We start from the raw sequence: 24,936 nt of genomic DNA, 5'->3' as shown, positions 1-24,936 counted from the left end.
TAATAAACATATTTGTTTCTTATTTGCAGCTCAGGGTCAGAAACCTCCTACCCACATGGACCAAATAAATAATACAGAAATCAGACAGAAAACTGGAGAAGGCGATGGGACCAGGAGATCCCAGAGGAGGGTAGCCTTTGCTTAAAAGTATGGCTAACACCCAGCCCAACCAGTTACAGCCGTCTCTCTGAGTATGAGCTGGTATTGACAGAGCCTCTAATTTAATTAATTGGATTTATCTTTAATTTCGGTGAGCATACAAAATAATATTTCCCTATGTGTACGTCACTGCACTGTTCTCATGCCCCAACTCTCCTCCTTGCTCCTCACTCATCCTCTTCTCACAAGGATCTGGTAATAAAGTTGGGAATGTAGGTTAAGTGTTCTCAAATTTTAAAATATTCTTTCTTAAAAAATCCACACCTTGTTTTGAACAAATACATTATATCTATGTCAGGTTGATGACTGGTGACCTTAGCACCAGACACTTGCAGTCTGGGACATTTCTTTTATTACAGAGTAACAGAGAAAGCTGATTCATCCTTCTAGACTCAGAGGCTTAATGTATATTTGTGTCAGTTTCACTAAATAACATTATTTAATTCATAGGAAGAAGTTTCAATATTACATTCATGATGGAATATACTTAGCTATGTTTTATTTTCAAACTGAATTTTATTTATCTATTATTATCGTGTATGTGATGTAATGCTTGATGTGTGTGAGATCTGTGGTGTGCATATGTGTGTATGTGTTCCTATGTGTGCAGGTGTTAAAGTGACAGTTGTGTGCATGGAGACCAGAACAGTTAGTCTGGGGAGTCCGTCATCTCCTTCCACTAGGAGTTCTGGGGATTGAACTTGGGTCCTTAGGCTTTACAGCATGCACATTTACTCATTAAGCACCTTCCTACTTTTAAATGCAGACCTAACTGAGTTAAGCTTTACTGTGTGAAGTCTAACCCTGATTGTAAGTCATACCTCTAGATGTCTGTGAGGGCATTTCCAAAAACAGACCACTATGGTTCTGAGCTAGTCAATAGCTTACTTTTTTGATATCATATCACGTCATATCATATCCTATCATCATACCTAACTTGACAACCTTTCTGTGAGGAAGTGAAAGGTAGGAGTGGGGCCCTTTTGGAGGAATCTAGGCCCTGTGGGTATGTCTTTGGGGCTATATGTTGTCCCGGGCCTGTCCTGTAGTCCACTTTTCTTCTCTGTTACCGAATTACCATGATGTAAACTAGTTTGCCCCACCTCTCTGTCCACAGTATGCAAGACTGATAGACACTTTGGAAAATGTGGACAGAATCAACCCATCTTTTCTCAGGTTGTTTCTCTTGGGTAATTTGTTACAGCAGACAGAAGAGTTCACATCTTGAACAAAAAGCAGAAAGCAGAAAGAGTGGACAGAAAAGATCCAAGTCTCCAAACTCTCAAAGCCTGCCTTCAGTGACGTACATTTTCCAGCAAGGCCACATCCCTAACCCCAACAATGGAACCATTAACTGGGGACCAAGTATTCAAGTGCCTGAGATTACAAGGGACATTTTTCATTCAAACCATCCCACCTGGGATTGGTCAGAGGCAGAACTTGACTTAACCTCACAGCCTCCTGGATGCCAAAGCTTGCTTCTTCTGTGAAGTTGCCTTGGTTCAAGATCCAGAATATTCTCCAGGTTGACTTTACTGGCTCTGTGCTGGGTAATCACCCTCAGGGAGCACAGGGGGTATCTGTTTCTTTAAAAGGAGTCTATGAGGTGGAATGTGTGACCTCAGAGTAAGTGTGAACGGTTTTCCCAAGGTAGTCCTGGAGATCCTGTCATCTGAAGCTCCCAAGAAGAGAAAGTACTTGGGATGGGTCTTACTCCTTTAGCCAGCTATGTGGTTATGTATTTCACATAGCTTAAGATGGATATGGCTATGCATCTCAAAAACAATTCCATCATTCTACTGCCATGTCATTAGTCATGTCCACTCTTAGAAAATCATTGATATTGCTTAGAAATTATCTCTCAATATCACTTGATAATTTGAAAGTGGTAGGAAACTGGCTGAAATGGAAACTCCATCTGGAATCATGCAATAGTATTTGATAATTTTAGCAAAACCTTGGGATCAGAAAGTTAGTGCACAGCAAATCCAACCCAATGAGGGAAAGGCAGGGCTGTGGGAGAGGAGAGGCTGGGTGAGGTCGATGTGGAGCTGGAGAGGATGCAGGGCCCAAGACAGGGGCAAGCAGGGGGATGAAGGTAGGTTGATGAAGACAAACTCTACCTGTAAGGAGCTCAAACCCTGCCCTGTGCCTCCTTACACCTCTAACCCCCATGCCTCAATGTACAGAGCTCCTCTCTTTATCCAGTGGAAATCCTACAAAGCTTTGTCCTGGACCTGCCTGCTGTAGCTACACTCTGCTTCCATAGTGTCAGGGCACACAAGGCTTTCCTCAGTTGTCTAAGCACACGTGTTTCAGTCAAGATGATTGCACACATGGGGAGACCAAACAAAGGAGTATGATGAGATTTACTAAAAACAAAGAAAAACTGAGACTCCTTCCTCTGAAAACCATGAAGCCTTCACCACCTGAACTCAAATCCTGGGAGAAAAAAAGATTACAATGGGTTATTCAGTCAGTGTGAAATTTATGTGCACCTGAAGTGGAGAATTACTTAGCTTCCCATATTTCCTGTTTCTAAACACTGCTTTAAATTGAAAATGCTAGGAAAGCTGGGTTAAGCAACACTGCAAACTTCCTTCCTATTTTATTTATGATCAAGGACGACTATTTGCATCTGTGTTACAAAACTGTTATAGAGACAGCGCAAATGTTGACAGACAAAAGGCACACACTCCCGGGAATGAGGCAAAAGAAACATGAAGGAGCCAGGAAGGAGGAAGAGCTGGAAAGAGCAGGGCACAGACATATGGGGCCACCTTAACCCTGGGTCCTTGCAAAAAGTGTCATGACATGCTGGCCAGACAGGTCGGTGAATAAGGTTAAAGTGAAGCAAGGTGTTGCGTGCAGAGTTGGGCTCTGTTCCAGTTTGGGTCCCAAGAATTAAGGAGCCACCAACTTTTCATGCACCTAGCTGGGATTTTCCAGCATGGGTTCCTGGGGTAGGGGGAGAGGCAACTCTGATAGTGACACAGTACCTTCTTCCATTGCCATTCCAGGTAATCAATGTTCATCCAAAGTACTTTCTATTGGAAGACAGGGTAGGATGTGAGATGCTGTGGAATATTAGTGTAAAAGATATGTTACATTCACTTATGCTGTGCAATATTTGTTTACTGTTGTAAAGGTGGGTTGCATTCTTTTATGTTGCATTTGTTTGATTCTGTAAAGATGTGTTACTGTGCCTGCCTTAAACACCTGATTGGTCTAATAAAGAGCGGAACAGCCAATAGCTAAGCAGCAGAAAGGATAGGTGGGGCTTCCAGGCAAAGAATAAATAGGAGGAGAAGTCTGGGAAGAGGAAGAAAGAGCAAGAGCAAGAGTAAGGAGAGGAGGATGCCAGGGGCCAGCTGCACAGCCACACAACCAGCCTCCGAGTCAGAAGGGAAGATATATAGAATAAAGAAAGATGAAAAAGTCCAGAGGCAAACTTCAGTTAAAGAGAAACAGGATTATTTAAGTTAGAAAAGCTGGCTAGAAACAAGGTAAGCTAAGGCTGTGCATCCATAAGTAAGGATAAGGCTCTGTGTATTATCTGGGAGCTAGGTGGCAGGCACCCAAAGAGTTAAAAAAGTCAACTACAATGAAACTACAGAGTGCACAGGGAACTGAGTGAGGGTCTGTGGTGCCTCACACCAGAACACAGAATATGTCTGAAGAGCCATAGACCCAACTTTCTGATCTGTAAAACTTCCAGTTGGTTATCACATGGGGAACAAACCAAACTGTTGGGTTTATTCCCACAGCAGGAGGCCTTAGGGGTAAGTTGAGAATTCAGTATTTGTTTTTCTATTGAACAAATTGCAAGTTGGGGCTAGGGGTGGAACAGAACCAAAATTACAGTATGTAACACAACCTTTGAGATGGGAGGTGAGGGGCGCTAGTGTGCACCCTGGCTGTGGGACTTTTCCTTCCCAGGCCCTGGGATAGCCTGCCCTCCTCTCTGAGGTTCCTGGTGCAAACGTGTATGCACCCGTGCTTAGTGAAATCCAGCTGCATGACTTTTACGAGAGTCTGGATCTATAAATCCAAGGAAGGGTTGGGAGATTAGGAGCAGGAGTCCTCATGAGAAGGGGAAGGGACGCTCAGAGTTCTGTGCGCCTGCGTTCCATTTTAATGAGTGACTCTGAGAGACAAGCAAGCTGCAAAAACAATTTATTTTTTTTTCCAGATCGTACCAGGAAGTGCCTGGAAATACAGGGAGAAGGAAAACACAGTAATTAATTTGTCACTGAAACCTGAGGGGTTCAGCTCCACTTATAGGTGATAATGAATGTTTTGCATGTAATTAGCAAGAATAATTAGCACGTTCCTGGTAACAAATAGATTGGTTGGTACTCTGCAGACAAAATTAATTGTTGTGCTAACAGAGGCAATTGTGTCTCTTTATCTTCTGACAGTGTCCCTGTCTCACCATCCAGCTTTTGACCTCTCTGGCTTTGTATAGATGGGGGGGTTGGAGTGGGATGGGGTAGGACTCTACTCTTCCATCTGCTTCTCAGAAACTTCAGGGCCACCGGGGGAACTTGTTTGTCAAAACTCGTTAAGCAATTTGTAATCTTTAACATGTGTTTTACTGTATTAGTGAATGAACCATTCAAATCAACCTACTGGTTACACTGAGAAAGCCATTTCCCTCAATCAAGTGCTGACCTTTTTTTTTTTTTTTTTTTTTTTTTTTTTTAACTCTGAGAGCCCCCTTTGTTTTAACATTCCCTGGAAAAAGGAGCTCTGGAAAAAATATCTAAGACTAGACTCTAGAAGGGAAACTTTCCTATTTTGTACTGATGCACAGTGAGGTCCTGGCAGAAGTGGCTTTAAGAAGTGGGTCTAGACTTGGAAGCGTGCTAGCTTTGAAGACACGTGGCGGTTCGAGTTTATAGTTGTTTTTTTTTTTAGATTTTTATTTTTATTTTTATTTTTTTTTTAATTTTATTTTCCAGTTTAAATTTAGATAAGAATCAAGGTTGCTTCACAAGTCAGTTCCAGGTCCCTCTCCCATTCCCTCCCTTCCTCCCGTGCCCTCCCCTCCCCCCCCCGTTATCCTCTCATTTCTCCAGGGAGGGTGAGGCCCTCCATGGGGGTGTCCATAGTGTGTCATTTCATATAGGGCAGGGCCTAGACCCTTTCCCAAGAGTTCTGGGTGAGAGTGCACCTCACATTGTTCTATTGGAGTCGAAAGTCCATGTGTATACTTGGGATGGGTACTGATCTGCTGCCCAAGGCTCAATAGATTCCCTAGGCCTCTTCACTGACACCCAGATTCAGGGGGTCTTGATCAGTCCCATGCTGGCTTCCCAGGCTAATGCCTGGGATTCAAGAGTTAACCTTTGTCTGGTCAGCTGTTTCTGGGGGTTAAACCAGCCCAGTCTTAATCCCTTTGATCATCAGTCCTCCCTCTCTGTTACTGGCTTTCTTGAGTTCAGCTCAGTACTTAACCAAGGGAGTCTGCCTCTTCTTCGATCAGCCACTAAATGAAGTTTCTGTTTCCCAGACTCTCTGGCCATAGGATTGTAGGCTGGCACTCCCCAGATCTATGTCTAAAATCCATATATGAGAGAGTACATGCCATGTTTCTCTTTTTGTGACTGGGTTACCTCACTCAGGATGGTTTCTTCTAGTGTCATCCATTTGCCTGCGAATCTCATGATTCCATTATTTTTTTCTGCTGAATAGTACTCCATTGTGTAGATGTACCACATTTTCTCTATCCACTCTTCGGGTGAGGGACATCTAGGTTGCTTCCACGTTCTGGCAATTACAAATAAAGCTGCTATGAACATAGTGGAACAGACCTCTTTGTTGTATGAATGGGCATCTTTTGGATATATGCCTAAGAGTGGAGTTGCTGGGTCTTGTGGTAGGTTTATTCCCATTTTTCTGAGGAATCTCCATACTGATTTCCAAAGTGGCTGAACCAGTTGGCACTCCCACCAGCAATGGAGGAGTGTCCCCCTTTCACCACATCCTCTCCAGCATAAATTGTCATTGGTGTTTTTGATTTTAGCCATTCTGACAGGGGTGAGATGGTATCTGAGAGTTGTTTTGATTTGCATTTCCCGGATGGCTAAGGATGTTGAGCACTTTCTCAAGTGCCTCTCAGCCATTTTAGACTCCTCTATTGAAAACTCTCTATTTAGTTCTGCAGCCCACTTTTTAATAGGGTCCTTTGGTGTTTTGGAGACTTGCTTCTTGAGTTCTTTGTAAATTTTGGAGATCAACCCTCTGTCAGATGTGGGATTAGTGAATATTTTTTCCCATTCTGTGGGCTGCCTTTTTGTCTTGCTGACTGTGTCCTTTGCCTTACAGAAGCTTCTCAGTTTCAGTAGGTCCCATTTATTAATTGTTGATCTTACTGCCTGTGCTACTGGTGTTATGTTCAGGAAGCTGTCTCCTGTACCAATTCGTTCAAGGGTACCACCCACTTTCTCTTCTAAGAGGTTCAGTGTGGCTGGATTTATGTTGAGGTCTTTGATCCATTTGGACTTAAGTTTTGTGCATGGCGATAGACATGGATCGATCTGCATTCTTCTACATGCCAGTCTCCAATTATGCCAGCACCATTTGTTGAAGATGCTTTCTTTATTCCATTGTATATTTTTAGCTTCTTTGTCAAAGATCAGATGTTCGTACGTGTGTGGGTTAATACCTGGGTTTTCAATTCGATTCCATTGGTCTACCTGTCTATTTTTGTGCCAATACCAAGCTTTTTTCAGGACTATAGCTCTATAATAGAGCTTGAGGTCAGGGATGGTGATGCCTCCGGACGTTGCCTTGTTGAATAGGGTTGTTTTGGCTATCCTGGGTCTTTTGTTTTTCCATACAAAATTGATTATTGTTCTTTCAAGGTCTGTGAAGAATTGTGCTGGGATTTTAATGGGGATTGCATTGAATCTGTAGATTGCTTTTGGCAGGATTGCCATTTTTACTACATTGATCCTACCTATCCAAGAGCATGGGAGATCTTTCCATTTTCTGAGGACTTCTTTAATTTCTTTCTTTAAAGATTCAAAGTTCTTACGATACAGGTCTTTCACTTGTTTGGTTAGCGTTACCCCAAGGTATTTTATGTTGTTTGTGGCAATTGTAAAGGGTGATGTTTCTCTGATTTCTCTTTCAGCCCTTTTATCATCTGTATATAGTAGGGCTACTGATTTTCTTGAGTTGATCTTGTAGCCTGCCACTTTGCTGAAGGTGTTAATCAGCTGTAAGAGTTCCCTGGTAGAGTTCTTTGGGTCATTGATGTAAACTATCATATCGTCTGCAAACAGTGAAAGTTTGACCTCTTCCTTCCCAATTTGTATCCCCTTGATCCCCCTTTGTTGTCGTATGGCAATAGCTAGGACTTCAAGTACCATGTTGAAAAGGTATGGAGAGAGTGGACAGCCTTGTTTTGTTCCTGATTTTAGAGGAATTGCATTGAGTTTCTGTCCATTTAGTTTGATGTTGGCTGTTGGTTTACTGTATATAGCTTTTATTATGTTTAAGTATGTCCCTGTTATCCCAGATCTCTCCAAGACCTTTATCATGAAGGGGTGTTGGATTTTGTCAAAGGCTTTTTCAGCATCTAGTGAGATGATCATGTGATTTTTGTTTTTCAGCTTGTTTATATGGTGGATTACGTTGATGGATTTTCGTATGTTGAACCATCCCTGCATTCCTGGGATGAAACCTACTTGATCGTGGTGAATGATTGTTTTGATGTGTTCTTGGATCTGATTTGCCAGTATTTTATTGAGTATTTTTGCATCAATGTTCATGAGGGATATTGGTCTGAAGTTCTCTTTCTTAGTTGTATCTTTGTGTGGCTTGGGGATCAAGGTTATTGAAGCCTCATAGAAAGAGTTTGGCAAAGACCCTTCTGCTTCTATTGTGTGGAACACTTTGAGAAGAATTGGTATAAGCTGTTCTTTGAATTTCTGGTAGAATTCTGCAGTGAGGCCATCTGGACCTGGGCTTTTTTTGGTTGGGAGACTTTTGATGACAGCTTCTATTTCCATAGGGGTTATAGGTCTATTTAAATTGCTTATCTGTTCTTGATTTAGTTTTGGCAATTGATAGCTGTCCAGGAAGTCATCCATTTCCTTTAAATTTTCGAATTTTGTGGAGTACAGGTTTTCAAAGTATGACCTAATGATTCTCTGGATTTCCTCAGAGTCTGTTGTTATGTCCCCCTTTTCATTTCTAATTTTGTTAATTTGCGTGTTCACTCTCTGCTGTTTGGTAAGTTTGGACAAAGGTTTGTCTATCTTGTTGATTTTCTCAAAGAACCAACTCTTCGTTGCGTTGATTCTTTGTATTGTTTTCCTGGTTTCTACTTTATTGATTTCAGCCCTCAATTTGATTATTTCCTGGCGTCTACTCCTCCTGGGGGAGTGTGCTTCTTTGTGTTCTAGAGCTTTCAGCTGTGATGTTAATTCTCTGGTATAACTGTTCTCCTGTTTCTTCATGTGAGCATTTAGCGCTATGAACTTCCCCCGTAGCACTGCTTTCAAAGTGTCCCATAGGTTTGGGTATGTTGTGTCTTCATTCTCATTGAATTCGAGGAAGTCTTTAATTTCTTTTTTTATTTCCTCTTTGACCCAGGGATGGTGCAGTTGAGCATTATTCAATTTCCATGAGTTTGTAGGTTTTCTGCAATTTGTGTTGTTGTTGAATTCTAATTTTAAAGCATGGTGGTCTGATAAGATGCATGGAGTTATTCCAATTTTTTTGTAGCTGCTGAGGTTTGATGTGTTGCCAAGTATATGGTCGATTTTTGAGAAGGTTCCATGTGGTGGTGAGAAGAAGGTATATTCTTTTTTATGTGGATGAAATGTTCTATAGATATCTGTTAATCCCAGTTGGGTCATTACTTCTATTAGCCCTTTTGCTTCTTTGTTGAGTTTCTGTTTGGTATTCCTGTCTAGTGGTGAGAGTGGTGTGTTGAAATCTCCCACTATAACTGTGTGGGGCTTTAGATGAGATTTAAGTTCTAATAATGTTTTTTAACGAATGTGGATGCCTTTGTATTTGGGGCATAGATGTTCAGAATAGACACTTCCTCTTGGTGGGTTTCACCTGTGATGAGTATGTAATGACCTCCTTCATCTCTTTTGATTGATTTTATTTTAAAGTCTAGTTTGTTAGATATTAGGATTGCTACCCAGGCTTGTTTCTTGGGTCCATTCGATTGAAAAATTTTTCCCAACCTTTAATTCTCAGGTAATGTCTGTCTTTAAGGGTGAGGTGTGTTTCCTGTATGCAGCAGAAGGAAGGGTTCTGTCTTCGAATCCAATCTGCTAGTCTGTGTCTTTTTATGGGTGAGTTAAGGCCATTAATATTGAGGGATATTAATGACCAATGATTGCTCATCCTTCTTCGATTTGCGATGGTTGTTGTTGGTGGAATTATGTGTGGAATTTCACCCCTTTGTTCTTTTGGCTGTTGGTAGAGAGAGATTCTCTAATGCTTATGTTTTTCTGGTTGTAGTTAGCTTCCTTGGGTTGGAGTTTTCCTTCCAAAATTTTCTGTAGGGCTGGGTTAGTGGACACATATTGCTTGAATCTAGTTTTGTCATGGAATATCTTGTTTTCTCCGTCTATAGTGATTGAGAGCTTTGCCGGGTATAGTAGTCTGGGCTGGCATCCGTGGTCTCTTAGTGTAGGTAGAATATCTATCCAGGACCTTCTGGCTTTCAGCGTTTCCATGGAGAAATCAGGTGTAATTCTGATAGGTCTGCCTTTATATGTTACTTGACCTTTTTCCTTAGCTGCTCTTAATATTCTTTCTTTATTCTGTATGTTTGGGGTCTTGATTATTATGTGGCGAGGGATTTTTTTTGTGGTCCACTCTATTTGGTGTTCTGTAGGCTTCTTGTACCTTCATTGGCATGTCTTTCTTAAGGTTGGGAAAGTTTTCTTCTATGATTTTGTTGAATATGCCTTCTGCCCCTTTGAGCTGGATTTCTTCTCCTTCTTCTATACCTATTATTCTTAGGTTTGGTCTTTTCATGGTGTCCCATATTTCCTGGATGTTTTGTGTTAAGGATTTGTTGGATTTAAGGTTTTCTTTGGTTGATAAATCCATTTCTCCTAGCGTATCTTCAACACTTGAGATTCTCTCTTCCATCTCTTCTATTCTGTTGGTAATGCTTGTATTGGTAGTGCCTGTCTGTTTGTCCAGCTTTTCTATTTTCTGCCTTTCTTCAGATTGTGTTTTTTTTAATGACTCTATTTCAGTTTTCAACCCTTGCAGTGTTTGCATTGCTTCTTGCAATTTTCTGTTTATCTGTTCATCCGTTTGTTGCCTTTTATGAATTTTTTGGTTTGTTCTTTCTTCCATTTCTTGCATTTTTTGGTTTGTTTTTTGTTCCATTTCTCGCATTTTGTGCTTTGTTTCTTCTTCCATTTCCTGCCTTTTTTGGTTTGTTTCTTCTTCCATTTTTTTCATTTTTTGCTTTGTTTTTTCTACCATTTCTTGCATTTTTTGCATTGTTTCTTCTTCCATTTCCTGCCTTTTTTGGTATGATTCTTCTTCCAATTCTTGCATTTTTTGCTTTGTTTTTTCTTCCATTTCTTGCATTTTTTGCTTCATTTCTTCTTCCATTTTCTGCCTTTTTTGGTTTGTTTTTTCTTCCAATTCTTGCATTTTTTGGTTTGTTTTTTCTTCCATTTCTTTGAGGGATTTTCCAATATCCTCTTTTAGGGCCTCTATCATTTTCATGAAAGTGCTTTTAAGGTCATTCTCTTCTGCTTCGTCCGCATTGGAATGTTGGGGTCTTGCTGGTGTGGAGTCTCTAGAATCTGGTGGTGTCATATTTGTTTTTCTGTTGCTGACTGTGTTTTTGTATTGTCTCTTTCCCATCTCTTCTTCTAGTGGGTACAGAAAGAGCCCCTTACTGGTCTGGGGACCAGCGTTCCCTTTTGGTGGGTGCTAGCAAGTCCAATAATCTGGTGGTTCTTCTATTCCTTGTCCGAATGCTGGTCCCGTAGGTGGAGAAGAAGAACAGGAATCTGGGGCGCTTATCCTCTTACCTGGTCCCCTGGACCCTATGCTGGGTCCTGTTGTACTTGATCCTGAACAGCTACTCCCCGGTCTCCCTGGGTCCTCTGGTTTCCTGGTCTCGTTGGTGGGAGAGAAGACCTGGGGTCTGGGTGCTTGGCTCCCGCCGGGATTGGGAGCTCTGTGCAGTTCCCAGGGGATCTGCAGGCACTGGAGCACAGGTCGGGAAGCCAGCCTGTTTACCTGATGCTGCTGGAAGAACCGCCGCTTCGCTGGTCTCCCAGCCTCCTCTCCTTTCCTGGTCTCGTTGGTGGGAGAGAAGACCTGGGGTCTGGGTGCTTGGCTCCCGCCGGGATTGGGAGCTCTGTGCAGTTCCCAGGGGATCTGCAGGCACTGGAGCACAGGCCGGGAAGCCGGCCTGTTTACCTGATGCTGCTGGAAGAACAGCTGCTTCCCTGGACTCCCAGCCTCCTCTCCTTTCCTGGTCTCGTTGGTGTGAGCGAAGATCCGGAGTCTGGGGTGCTTGGCTCCTGCCGGGATTGGGAGCTCTGTGCAGGTCCCAGGGGATCTGCAGGCACTGGAGCACAGGCCGGGAAGCTGGCCTGTTTACCTGATGCTGCTGGAAGAACCGCTGCTTCCCTGGACTCCCAGCCTCCTCTCCTTTCCTGGTCTCGTTGGTGGGAGAGAAGACCTGGGGTCTGGGTGCTTGGCTCCCGCCGGGATTGGGAGCTCTGTGCAGTTCCCAGGGGATCTGCAGGCACTGGAGCACAGGCCGGGAAGCCAGCCTGTTTACCTGATGCTGCTGGAAGAACCGCTGCTTCCCTGGACTCCCAGCCTCCTCTCGAGTTTATAGTTCTTTAAACTGTTCAACAACATGTACATTATATGCACACAGTAGGCTTCTTTCCAATTTTGAAATGTATTAATATATGCACTTTTGTTTCTATGATGTGCAGTAGTTGCATACACTTACAGGGCTCATCATGACATTTGTGTACATGTGTGTGACTTGTGATCAAACATGTGACGGAGATCAATGGGAAGAACATTTTGTGTTGGGAACATTAAAACCCCTTTTACTAGCACAACAGTTTTTTTGTCCTGTTTTGTATTTTAACTTCTTCAGCTTACAGCATGGAAAAGAATTATAATGACCATGGATATCCCGACAACTCATTGGCTGTCTGGAGAAGCTGTGAATGCCGTGTAGCACATTGTGAAGGTGGCTTTCAAACACAGCTATTCCCCTGCCATTAAAGTTGTTGGCTAGACATAAAAACCTGAGTTCAGGTTGCTTGTGGGGTTGGGACTGCAGCCCCCTCCCTCTCTGAACCCCCAATGTGGTTGGCCTAGAACTTGTGTCTTCCTGCCTCAGCTTCCTGAATGCTGAGGTTACAGGTGTGTGCCTCATACCCAGTTTTCTCAGTTTCTAATAACCGGGAGTGTAGCACTGACTGATGCCACAAAATACTTATGGGGATTTTATTAGCTAAAATTGCTTTGACTCACATTGTGAGATGTTCAGTCAGACTGCTGAGTTAGTGAAATGCTTATCTTTCTTCCTGGGAACAACTTGGGTTTCAAGAATGTTCAGGGAAAGAAAATAGCAAGCTTGGTTTGTGTGTGTGTGTGTGTGTGTGTGTGTGTGTGTGTGTGTGTGTGTGTGTGTAATAGGAACCATGAGCATTTTGCATACAATATATTAGAACCCAGCAATTGTTGGTGTTGGGTAGAATGATAATCTAAGGAAGGCTTCTGGTTTGGTTTTTCCTATGCCATTGTGTGTCAACATCCCCATTCTTGAAATAACCACTCATACCAGTGGCATCTTGCATGCTAAGGCTCAAGGTAGTATCAGCCTCATTTGGTGGGAAGACAGTTTCTGGCTGCTATGGGTTAGAGGTACAGCCGTAGGATGGGATTTTTTGCACTAGTAAGTTAGGAATCTCTTCCACACATCTTGTGGGAATAGAAAAATCGTATTTTCTGAGCATTAGCACAGTGTGGACTCTGGCCAGCAGAGGAGAGTGTGTTAAAGGTATACAAGTGTTACTGGTAGCTGAACTCTCTTAGTTTCAATGTTACTAGAATCTTATTAAATAAGGAAATAAAGGTGAATGCAGATTGTAAAGTAGCAAAGAAACCTTATTCAAAGCAAAGGGATAGTGCATACTAGAAAGGAATAAACTGGAAAGATTGACAGGAGGTCACATGACTGAGGGCTCCAGTGATCATTTGTAGCTTCCTTTCATGAGAAGGAAGAATTTAGTTGCTAAGGGATATAGCTTGGGTGGCTTTATTTGATTGACAGATTATTATGTAATAATTTCTCTTTCACATCTTTTCCCATAATGCATCTTATTTTAATCATATGCATGGCCAACCACAACCAGGCATAAGACGGTAAATAGGGAGTTTTTCCTGAACGTTTTCACTTAGAGGGTACAGTTTGCCTTATTGGCATACATCTGAAACCAGTGCAGCTGGATCAGCCTTCCTGCTCTTGTACCTAGACAAAATCAGGGTACTGTCTAGATAATTGGATGGTTGATAGGGGAAGGAAAAACCTACTGTGTTTCGGGGTGTGTATGCTGCTCAGTGTTGATGGAGGTTCTAGGTGTACTGTGTCAGGTGTGTGTGTGCATGTGAGTGTGTGTGTGTGTGTGTGTGTGTAGTAGTAGTAGTAGTCGTAGTAGTAGTAGTAGTAGTCTAAAGGTAAGGATCTCAGGCTGCCACAAGCTTTATTAGATGAGGGGTGTGTGCAGAACACAGAGCAAATTGAGTCTTAGGTCGATAAACTATCTCCATGTGTTTGCCTACCTCAAGTTCTTCCGATCAGATGTGGGAGCTTCCAAAGGCCATGGAATTGGCCAGACTGACTTTAATGTTAGTATTATTTTGTACTTTCAAACATATTCACAATCTGAACAAAACCACACAGTAGCTGAACAGGATATGGAAGTTGGGCTTAGAGGGGAAAGAAAGCAGGATGTCAGCATGCTCTAGAGGGTTGTTGTTACAAAGAGTCGTTTGTGTCTAAGTGATCCAGTCTGAGACATTAGGGGCAGCAGTGGATTTAAATGCGATTCAGAGAAGCTGCTTTCTCAACATGAAAGCCCCTGTTTGGGATGTAGCTCAGGTGTAGAGTACTTGCTTAGCCCTGAGTTTGGCCCCAGCACCACATAAACTGGGCAGGGTAATGCATACTATCCCAGCCATACAGAAGACATTTTGGTCTTTCAGTGTATATGCACATGTATAAGTATGTATGTGCGTGTATGTACATATGCATGTGTCCATTGATGGCTTTCTTTTAATCTTCTCTTGGTTTCATTGCATCTGTGCAAGTCAAAAGTGCCTTCTAGGCGTGGAGTGTAACTCAGTGGTAGAGAGCTTGCCTACTTCACATGTGGTCCTGGGCTCCATTCTCAGCACCACAAAAATAAAACAAAAAGGTGTGGGGCTGTTGCTCAGTTGGTAGCATATTGCCTGACTTGTACAAAGCACCAATTCAATCCACAGCACCGCACAGTGATATATTCCCCAATCCATCATTCGAGGAGTATCAGTTCAAGAACATTTTTGACCACACAGTGGTGTTGAGGCCAGTCTGGAATACAAGAGCATAAGACCCTGCCCCCCAAACAACAACAATCCCCCCAAACACAAAACACCCCCAAACACCAAAACAAACAAAAAAGACCAATTAAGAGAATATAGGGAGGTGCAGAGGAACTATATACTCAAGATACAGCACACCTTGCACAAAAACTTAAACATACCTAAAGTTTTTCCTGACCCAATAAAACATTTCTTCACAGAAAAAGGTTAAACATAGTTTATTGTCATCAAGAACACTTTCAATGCTTGCACCTCTGATACTGTGCACCGAAGTGGAGTTTGAATCCTTCCCATGCAAGGCACATGGTTTTTCATCATGTGAGCTACTGTGCTAACTCTCCTTGCCTCTGCTCTTTCTACATCTCCCCCTCTCCCAGCCAGAATAGTGTCTTAAAGTTAATCGGCAGTCGACCTTCTCTGAGCCAGACCAGTGAACTCGCACACATTTTCTGAGGCTGAGTAATTACCTCTCCAGGTGTTTGGCATTTAAACCTTGGCGCTAAGCAAGCATCTGGTCTCTGTATCCAGTTATGATAAATGTCCCTGGAATATTCCACTAAGCACTCGGCTGCTGCTGGTTTGCACTGTAATTGTGGACATCATTAGGGGGGAAAAGTCTTTTCTTCATTAATAATGGGGAGGTTCTGGGAGTGGGAGTCAGAACAGCTCTTGTTTGAGCCGAAGTGATTTGATTTGATTTTTGCCTCACTGCTTCTTCCATGTCAGAAGAGAAATGGACAGAACCAATGACAGCTCAGCTTTTCTGCTCAAGTTACCCACCATGCTGGCAGTTATCTGACGGCAAGGGACTCAACACAGTTCTGCTCTGGTTTTGAATATGTTTGCAGTAGTTCTCGCCTAGGCTTTTGAATATTCCACAACAGTGCGCTCCATTTCCTCATGAATGGATAAGTCCACCAATGTGTAAGTGGTATACCATTTGAGCAAGAATGAATGAGATAAAAGTATCTGTGACAAGGATGCTTCCATACGAGGTCGACTGGTTTGCTTCTGGAAGCCGCTGGGAATCAATCTATTTATCAAATTTGATAAATTTTGACAGACTATGAAGTTCCTTTTGCCACACCAATACATTCCTTCTAAAGAATGAACACTGAGGGCATGAATATTTTCCACACAGGTATACGACAATTCTGAACCTCTATACATACATTTATGTCACACTCGTATCTTGAAGGTAGGGTGAGCTTTCCATTCATTGTGACCTGGCTGGTCATGTATATGAAGGGTGGAAATATATTGGAAGGAGTGTGTAGTGGCATCTTGCCTCGCCTGTGAGTCTGTGTTAGTGGTCACACCCCCTTTGCACGTATGTGACCAGAAGGTGGAGAAGCAAGGGGTGAGCTCTCTCTGTCTCTCTCTTGGGGCGTGTGGATCAGATTGGAAGGGCAGAGACTGCATCTTCTGGAACAGGAAGGCTGCAACAGTTCTTTACTCTTATCTGTGTAAGCCGTTCCCCAATAAAACACCCATTTATTATTTATCTTGGGTCTAGTGAATTCATTAATACCACACCTTCAGGAGTGACTTAAATAGCACCAGAACAAATTTAGAAACAAAACATTACATTGGATATTAAATATGTGTAAGGCAACTTACTAGAGGTTGTAGGAGTTCCCAAGTCCTCATGACTTCACATTCTGTGAAACCCCAAGGAAGGCCACCGCTCAGCTAGTCTTTCATGTCTTGTGTTTCAGGTAAACTCCAGTCAACGGCGTGGCTCTTGGCCTCCTTGCACTTCAAGCACTTTCTCAGGTCTCTGCTTGTTGTTCTGTGATGGTGCCCAGGAATTGTTGTCTGCATGCAACCCCCACACTGGAACCACTCTTTATATATCATGTAGTATGGACACAGGCACTGGGGACATCCATCTCAGTGATTTGTTCTCTGGCCTCTGATGATCTTCCAACTATCTGGTCCTCCAGTGCAGCCCAGGTAGGGCACAGCAAGTGGTTCTGGGTAACTGTATGTATTAGGGTTTTCTAAAGAAACAGATTCCATTAGAATGAATACACACATTAAACAGGGATTTACCAGAGTAGCTTATCCAATGTTTCTTGGGTGGCCTAACAATGGTGGTCTCCAATGGAAAGATCAAGAACCCAATAGATGCTCAGTCCACAAGGTAGGGTGCCTCTATAGTCCCAATCTGATGCTGAAGATTCTTGGAGACTGGTGGTTTTCAGTCTATATTGGAATACCAAAGAAGTTGATTCTAGTATTGGTGGAAGAATGCAGGATAAATGGACTTGTGAGCAAGAGTGAGGGCAAGGAGGTAAAATGCAGTTTCCTTCTACCATGTCCTTTTATCTGGGTGCCTCCAGAAGGTACCACACACATTTAGTGTGGGTCTTCCTGCTTCAAGAGAATCTCTCGCATGGGGTGCCCTGCAGTTATGTATCAGTTGACTGCAGATGTAGCCAAGTTGACAACCAAGATTAGCTATCACAAGTAGGAATATGTGCTTTCATTCCATTAATGCAATCACCTTGAGAGAAACAGGGCAGAGAAGAGGAAGCTGAGGCCCAGGGAGAGGGATGCCTTCTCACCACCTGTTTGATGGGTTCGTAACTTAAACCCAGGTTTTCTGACCCCAGTACAGAGCCTCTTCAAGCCACTGCTGCTGCTGAGACCCATCCTCACTCAGAGTATGCATCCATTGGTTCAAAGAGCTCCCAGAGTGTTCCTGGGAAACACCTCAGTTTCATTTGGTTACTTTGCCTACCACTTACCATGGATAGATAACATCATGACGTCGTGTTCTGAGCATGTGTTTTCTACACCTGTTTTCAGTATACCCAAATAGGGGACACTTGGCCATGATCCTCATGTTGTATACAGAAATAGAGTCACAGGGTGAGGTCACTTGACCATTCCTAGCGAAAATTAGAAGAGACGAGGAGATAACCAGGCTATTTACCTGTAGACCCCTGGGCCTGCTTTCATATCCTGGGGGCAATGCTGTACCCGCCACTGTAGGATGAGACCTCACCAAACTGTCCCTTCCAGAAAACAGACTCTCAGCCTGACACTGTGTTTGGCTGTCCTGAATGGTAGGCTGCCTTCTATTACAAAATTACTGAGTTCTTGCCCCAAACCACCACCTGGCACCTCCCCCATCACCACATAGACGTTTCTCCAGTCTTTGTCCTATAATGGAGGTGCACAGATGACTAACTTCTCTACACTTCATATCAGTGAAATCAGATCACCCACCCTCCCGTTCTGTATGGATGAAACAGCACCTCGTGTTGCTTCCTTAGCCAGAGTTTGCATCTTTTTCTCAGCACCCTAGGGATGGCATCCTCAGGGCAGCTCACTTTTTTTCTTCGTCTTCTTGTCTTTGGATCCTTCTTGTAGATCCTGGTCACAATACATTTGGTAGCCCCTTAGCCCAAACCAATTAGAGCTCATGTTTGCTTTCTCACCACTTGAATGTGATCTTTCTACAATTTCAATTTTGTTCAGGTAACATGGTTCAGAGTGAGAACATAGGAACTCTCTGGTCTTGCCTGTCAGATGAGGGAAAGTTTCTTGAAGGATTTTTTTTAAAGAAACCTCAAAATAGGATGATATGAGTTAAACTTTTGAACTCCATTATATTTCATATAACATACAAAGTTTGTCAATTAAATGTAAACCTCTTTGCAAGACTTTTGACAAAGAATGCTATCTAATGTACATCATATATAGTTTGTAGTGTAGAATCCAAACACAGTTGCCAAGATTGTGTGCTTCATTGAGCTATCTGACTCTGGACCTAGTCACCCACTCACACATATGAGCACACTGACACATATGTAATTGACCAGTATATTTTTTGTTTTTGTTTTTTTTTGTTTTTTGTTTTGGTTTTACAAGACAGGGTTTCTTTGTATTGTTTTGGAGGCTAACGGTCTAGCCCGGCCTCTGCCTCCTGAGTGCTGGGATTAAAGGTGTGCGGCACCACCACCCGGCCACATGCATGTATATTAACATACACAGACCAAAATATACACCAACACGCACTTACACCCCTACGAACATCTACATGATACATCCAATATTTGAGTACACACGCTACCCACATGCTCTTCAGTTTATACAGAGACACATGTGCAAATACACAATTTGAACAAGTATCCCCCAAAGTTTTCAGGGGGAATTTCTTCCAAATCATTAAGTAGCTTTGCTTTCAACTATGCTACCAAAAAATGGATGAAATGTTTAGGTACTTTAGATTCATACCTGAGGTGAGAAAATTCTAGGAAAGATAGAAAGTTGTATATTGACATAAAGAGAAGCAGAAACTCAGAATGTTTTAGTGTATTCTGTAAGTGCTGGATTCTTCTGTGCTGAAGATTTCCTGTTAAGATTTAATAGTATCCAATCAATGGTTTACACAGAAATATGTTTTCTATTATATAGCTATAATTCAGCCATGAACATAATGTAGTAATGTAATAGAACATTTCACTGTCCATTTAGAGAGAATTGTATAGCTATTGAATTACAATCACTCTTCTATTCTCAAGGCACAAAGGTAAATTCATTTCTCAGGGCAAATTCAAGCACATAATACATACTACTTGAATAATGCAAGCCCTTAAGGATATATTTAATTAATCCTAAAATAAGTTTAGTATTGATAGGGATTGTTTTCAGGATTCAAATTATGAGAATAATGCAAGGAATATAAATATAGAATATAAACAAAGCAAGAGACAGGTCAGTGACTTGTTATTAATTTTAATTCTCAACTGTATTGTTAGAAGGTATTCTTGTACATTCATATACATACAGTTATGTGTTATATATGTATATATATATGTGTGTGTGTGTGTGTGTGTGTGTGTGAACTGTGCCTGTAATGAGTATGTCACATGTGGGTGCAGAGAGCATTGCATATATGTATGCATATCTGTATGCACTGGGCTTCTGCCTGTATGCATGGATGCATGAGAGTGCATGGTATGTGTGTATGCACACAGCTGTTCTGACAAGAGGCTGAGCCTCCCTGATCTTGCTGAGAAGCAGAAGCTCTATAGCCTGGGGGCTCCTGACTGTGCGGGCTGCATTTTTCTTTCCTAATTTCTCACGTCCTTGCTGGGAACACAGCATTGACAACCAAACCCTGAGAAAGATTTTTTAATGAGACGAATGCACACACAGCTGTTTTCAGATACAGGTGTTTTCTCCTGGTGGCCATTGACTTCCAGCTAGACATCCTGGAGAGACAAGGGTTGAAGAGGAAATGGGATCCTAAGGAAGTAGGAACCATCCCCTGCCAGCCTACCCCTGTCCAGTTCTAGGCCAGTCACACATCATCTGCCTGGCTTTGTCTCTTTTGCTCAGTGCACAGGTTTCCATTTTCTGGTTTTTGTAATATTTTATGTCCCCACCACCATGATTCCCATGACTCTTCTAACTTAAGGGCTTTTGCTGGATAAAATCTGCACATAATCCCTGTGCAAAAGTCTACATAGTTTCTCTGTCCATTAGAGAACAGATTCTGTGTACCATGCATTTTTCTTGTGTTTTCTCAAGAGATCCTCATGAGGCTACAAAATAGGTGTGATTATTGCTATTATTCTCTTAATCTTTTGGTTGTGTGTGTAGTGGATGTACATATTCACGCTGGTGTGTGTACATGTGTATGTACATGAGTGTAGAGGCCAGATGAAGGTGTTGGATGTTCTCTTCCATCTCCCCCATCCTATATTTTGAGACTAAGTCTATTGATAAATCTGGAGCTCATTGACTCAGTTAGCTAGCTGGTTAGCTGGCCAGAGAGTTCCAAGAATCCACTTATCACCACCACAATGCTAGTGTTGCAGATATGTGTTGTAATGCCCAGTTCTTACATGAGGGCTGGGCATCAGAACTCAGGACTTTATGCTTGCATGGCAGGCACTGTACTGACTGAGTTGTCTCCCCATCCAATTGGATTGTTATCTTAATTGGATTGCTATAGAAAATACTGTTTAGGTGAACTCTTTCCCTAAGGTCATAGTGTACTGAGTGGAACATGAAGTTTCTTCCCAGGCTACATCTCCTGTCACAGCATTACCCAGTCTTCCCTCCTTCACTTTATATAAATACAGCAACCAAAAGCAAATTGAGGAAGAAAGGGGACTTCACTGCCCACAGTGTGTTGAGCCCTCCACATCAATTATTAATCAAGAAAATGCACCCCTACCTACAGGCCAATCTGATGGAGGCGATTCCTCAAGTGAAATACCCTCTTCCTAGATAGGTTTAGGACCAGCATGCTTCCCCTCTGCATAAAGTTTGCCATCACCGTTTACACAAGTTTACCCTCTGAATCGAGATGCGGGTTTTCATTTTCAGTAAGGCACGCTGAGCCTAAGTCTATAACCTAAAAGGTTTCAGTATCTGACAATTTTGGAACACTGACATGGGACCACAGTGTATAAAGTTCCACACCCGATCTCACGTGACCATCACAGTCAAAAATGCAGACACACAAAAATACTGCTTGGAATTGCTTTCAGGATGTGTGTGCAGATGGATATGAAACATATATGAGTTTCATATTTAGATTTGGTGCTCATTCCCCAAGACAGCTCATTATATGCAAACAGTAGAACATTTGAAAGCACCAGACATCAGAAGCATTTCTGAACTCATACATTTTATACAAAGGTCACTCCACCTGAAGTGTTCCAGCCCTCACTGCCTGTGGTTAGAACCTGTCAGAAGGTATTGTGACCATTTCATGTGTCTTAACTGTTGTTTCATCACACTTTGGATTTCATCTATTATTTAGTTTCTGTGTCCACACTCATTTTTCTTAAGTGTAAACATGTACCTCCATGCCTAGGTTCTGGAGGGTTTTGCTCAATAGAGCTCCAGAGTGAGAGAAAATGTGCCACCTTGTAAAGGCGATCACTCTTCTATTATAGTGCTGAGAAGTCTGCTGTCTGACTGCTCTCTGCTTAGTGATCTACACTTCATTGGGTGCTTCCCAGGTCTTTCTCATTCTAACTAACACTGTTCCTTAATTTCAGAATGAGAAGTTATTGTATCCTTCCTATTTGCCTGCTTGCTGACTTTCTTTTGCTTATGGGTTCATGACTTGGAATCTAGAAACACACTTACACCTCTCCTACTCTTTACGCATTACTCCTTGTTAGGCTCCAATTAGACCCACGGGCAGAGCATTTCATGTTTTCCCCTCCATCACTTTTACTGTCTCCCATTCTTCTCTTTGCTTTATCAGGGTCATTTGCTCAGATGTATCTGAGGCACAGGGCTAATTTTCTAGGAGGTTTGTGTTTTTCAGCTCTGTTTCTTGTGGTCTTGTGATTTCTTCCTTACACTTGAATCTGTGAGCTTCCCTGGCATGAGTGCATGTGTGAGGCTGGGAATGTAGAAACACACACAGCTGTTCTTACTTCAGAATCCAGGCATGTGAACGCCAGCCCAGCTCTGTATCCAATGCATATCCTCAGAACTCTCTCAGGGCATGATCCACATGACTGACTTTCAGCGACACCTCCCTGCTCATCCGCAGATCCATCTGTTTCCACGAAGGTTACCGCTGCAATTGCACCAAAATGCCCAGTGTCCAGTCTCACAGGGAGCATGCTGCAATCCTCATCAGTGGTAATTTTCTCTCAGGGAATGTCAGGACAGAAAGCAAGCTTTTCACAACCAGCTGCACATGTGATTGTCATTTCTATACCTCCCTCAGTGAAAACAGTGTCAACGGTTATGGCTGTTTGAACTGCATATGCTGGAACCAGGCATTTGCCCAAAGATTCAAAACTGGAGATAATGAAATAAAAAATTTAAAAGAAATTAAAAATATATTTATTAAATTATCATTTGTGGTGTGTGTGCATGCTACAGCACATGTGTGTAGAGGCCAGAGGACAACTTGCTAGACTCCATGCTTCCCACCACTCCCACCAAGCAGAAATGTAGTTTCTGGGTAGTTTTTGCTTTGTGGAGTTGCTGAGCTTGCCTTAGGTTGCTGAGTTGTTTGGGGGTTTCCTTTGGTCAGACTTCCTCCAGACTGTGTGTCTTTATTCAGCCAATGCATTTGGCTGGAAGTATTGGAGAGTGCCGCTGTGTCCTTTGGATTTTGCAGACACTGAAAACAGACATAATCTTTTCTTGGAATCTGAAATCCTGCTCCGGAGCACAAGGGACTGCCACCTCTGGAGGGGCTGTGACCTCCTCTTCTCTCCTGACCTATGGCCATCTGATAAGCCTGGACGCCTATATGCAGGGCCTCTTTGCAGAATTCAGGGTGTTCAGAAGGTCACTTACTCTCATGGTTTTCTTGGCATTGCAGGGAAGAACTCACCAGTGCTGTGTAACTCACTGCTACCCAGTTCCTATGGTTTCAATAACATGCTCATGCTGCTGACTTCCAGATATGCCTAAATCTGGGTACTACATTGCAAATGATGTACTGGCCTTTTTTACCTGGTCTTTTTAAAAAATTTATTCCAAGTTTCACAAATCCACAGTCAGACTTATCGACTTCTTCAAATCGATGTCTCGTCTTAACTTTTGCCCTTCGTTCAGAAGTGATGTCATTCTTCCAGGTTCTCCTGGCAGGGAGTTTTGCAATCATTTAGAATTCTTATCTTTCTTCTAGCCTCTCAGTTGGGGATGATTTAGCTACTGGGTACAGCAATAACAATGCCTGGGGCCTGTATAATTTTGGCAACCTAAGAAGGGGCCCGTGAAGGCATAGATGCCAAGCCCTCAGTGACCAGTCACCCTCCAGTTGTAGCCTCCTCTGCTGTGTGAATCTCTCTCCCCACCAGTCTCTTGTCTGTGGCCGCCTCACTGCAACCTCTGCTGTATCACTTCTCAATATACTTCCATGTGCCCTTGAAACTCTAAATAATTAATATTTGTGAGCCAGTTAGATGGCTAAAAACTAAGTGTATTTAATTGAGCCTCCATAAGGAAGCAAGATTGGCAAGCTTGGACTCGAAGTCCAAAGAACAGAGGTTGTATTCTTGTGTGTATAGTGTGTCATGTGTGTAAGGGTACACATGTGTGTGTGTGCACAGTGAGTGTGTGTACATCTGGAGGCCAGAGGACAGCTTTGCCACCCAGGAATCATCCAACTTGTTCTTTTGAGATAGGACATTCACTGGCCTAGGCTAGGTTTTCTGGCCATAGAACCCCAGGGATTTGCCCGAGTTTGCCCCATTTAGTTCTGGGATTTTGAGTGTGTGCTTTCTTATGTGGGTGGTAGGATGGAACTCAAGTTCTTGTGCTTGCAAGACAAGCACCTGCTTCATTCCCTGACTGAGCCACCTCCGTAGACCAGTTGCTGTGTCCTGTGTCTTGGTCTCCCTAGCTTTAAGCCTGTCCTCCTTTCTTTACAGTGTGGCTGTAGGGACCCAGTGAGGACACAGAGCTGAAGTAGCTGTCTGCATGCAGTGTGGTGTAGGAAGCCAGCCTCCCCAATAGAGTCTTGGACCAAGAACGTGAGAATGTCACTGGTGCACCATTTCTTCTATCCCCACCACAAGCACTGCCCACTGACTCTGGGTTCCTTGAGCTTGGCCTTAACCTTCCTCTTCCACTCTGTCTTTCACCAGACTTTGTGAGAACCCCTCTGGCTTCAGTCCCTCTTGCAGCCACACCGATTTACCATCGCTAGTGCCTTTCCTGACGGCTTCACATTCCGCCGCCTGTTTCCTGTGTGTACTCATCAACTGAACCCCATACTCCACAGGGCAATAGTTTTCTGTTCACTCCACAGAGCCCAGAGCAGCACCCTGCCTCTATTTTATGTCATTTCTCAGTTCCCATCCTTCGTTTGTGTTGTTCCTTCCTCTGTTGGACCTTCCCCAGCCCTCTCAGAGGCCCACTTATTTTCCAGAGTCTCACTCAGGGCCTGAATTCTTCATAAAGCCTTTCTGCCCTGGGGACCTCTTCATTTGCTGAACTTCTGCTGCACTTCCTGAATGGTTTAGCACCTGGTCACACAGCTTGTGCCTTTGTAGACGCGAGAGAAGAGAATGAGCTCAGGCCAAAGTCCTCTCCGCATTGTTATGGGATTAAGGACATTTGGGACTGGTATATTTGGAGTCCAGTGTGTATTTTGCATAACTGAAAATGACCAGTGTAAGACTGTCTCAATAAAGACATGTAACA

The sequence above is a fragment of the Mesocricetus auratus genome, unplaced genomic scaffold, assembly GCF_017639785.1.
Source record: "Mesocricetus auratus isolate SY011 unplaced genomic scaffold, BCM_Maur_2.0 Super-Scaffold_100013, whole genome shotgun sequence".
Lineage (NCBI taxonomy): Eukaryota > Metazoa > Chordata > Mammalia > Rodentia > Cricetidae > Mesocricetus > Mesocricetus auratus.
The sequence above is the reverse complement of the archived record's forward strand: the minus strand, read 5'-3'. Positions refer to the sequence as shown.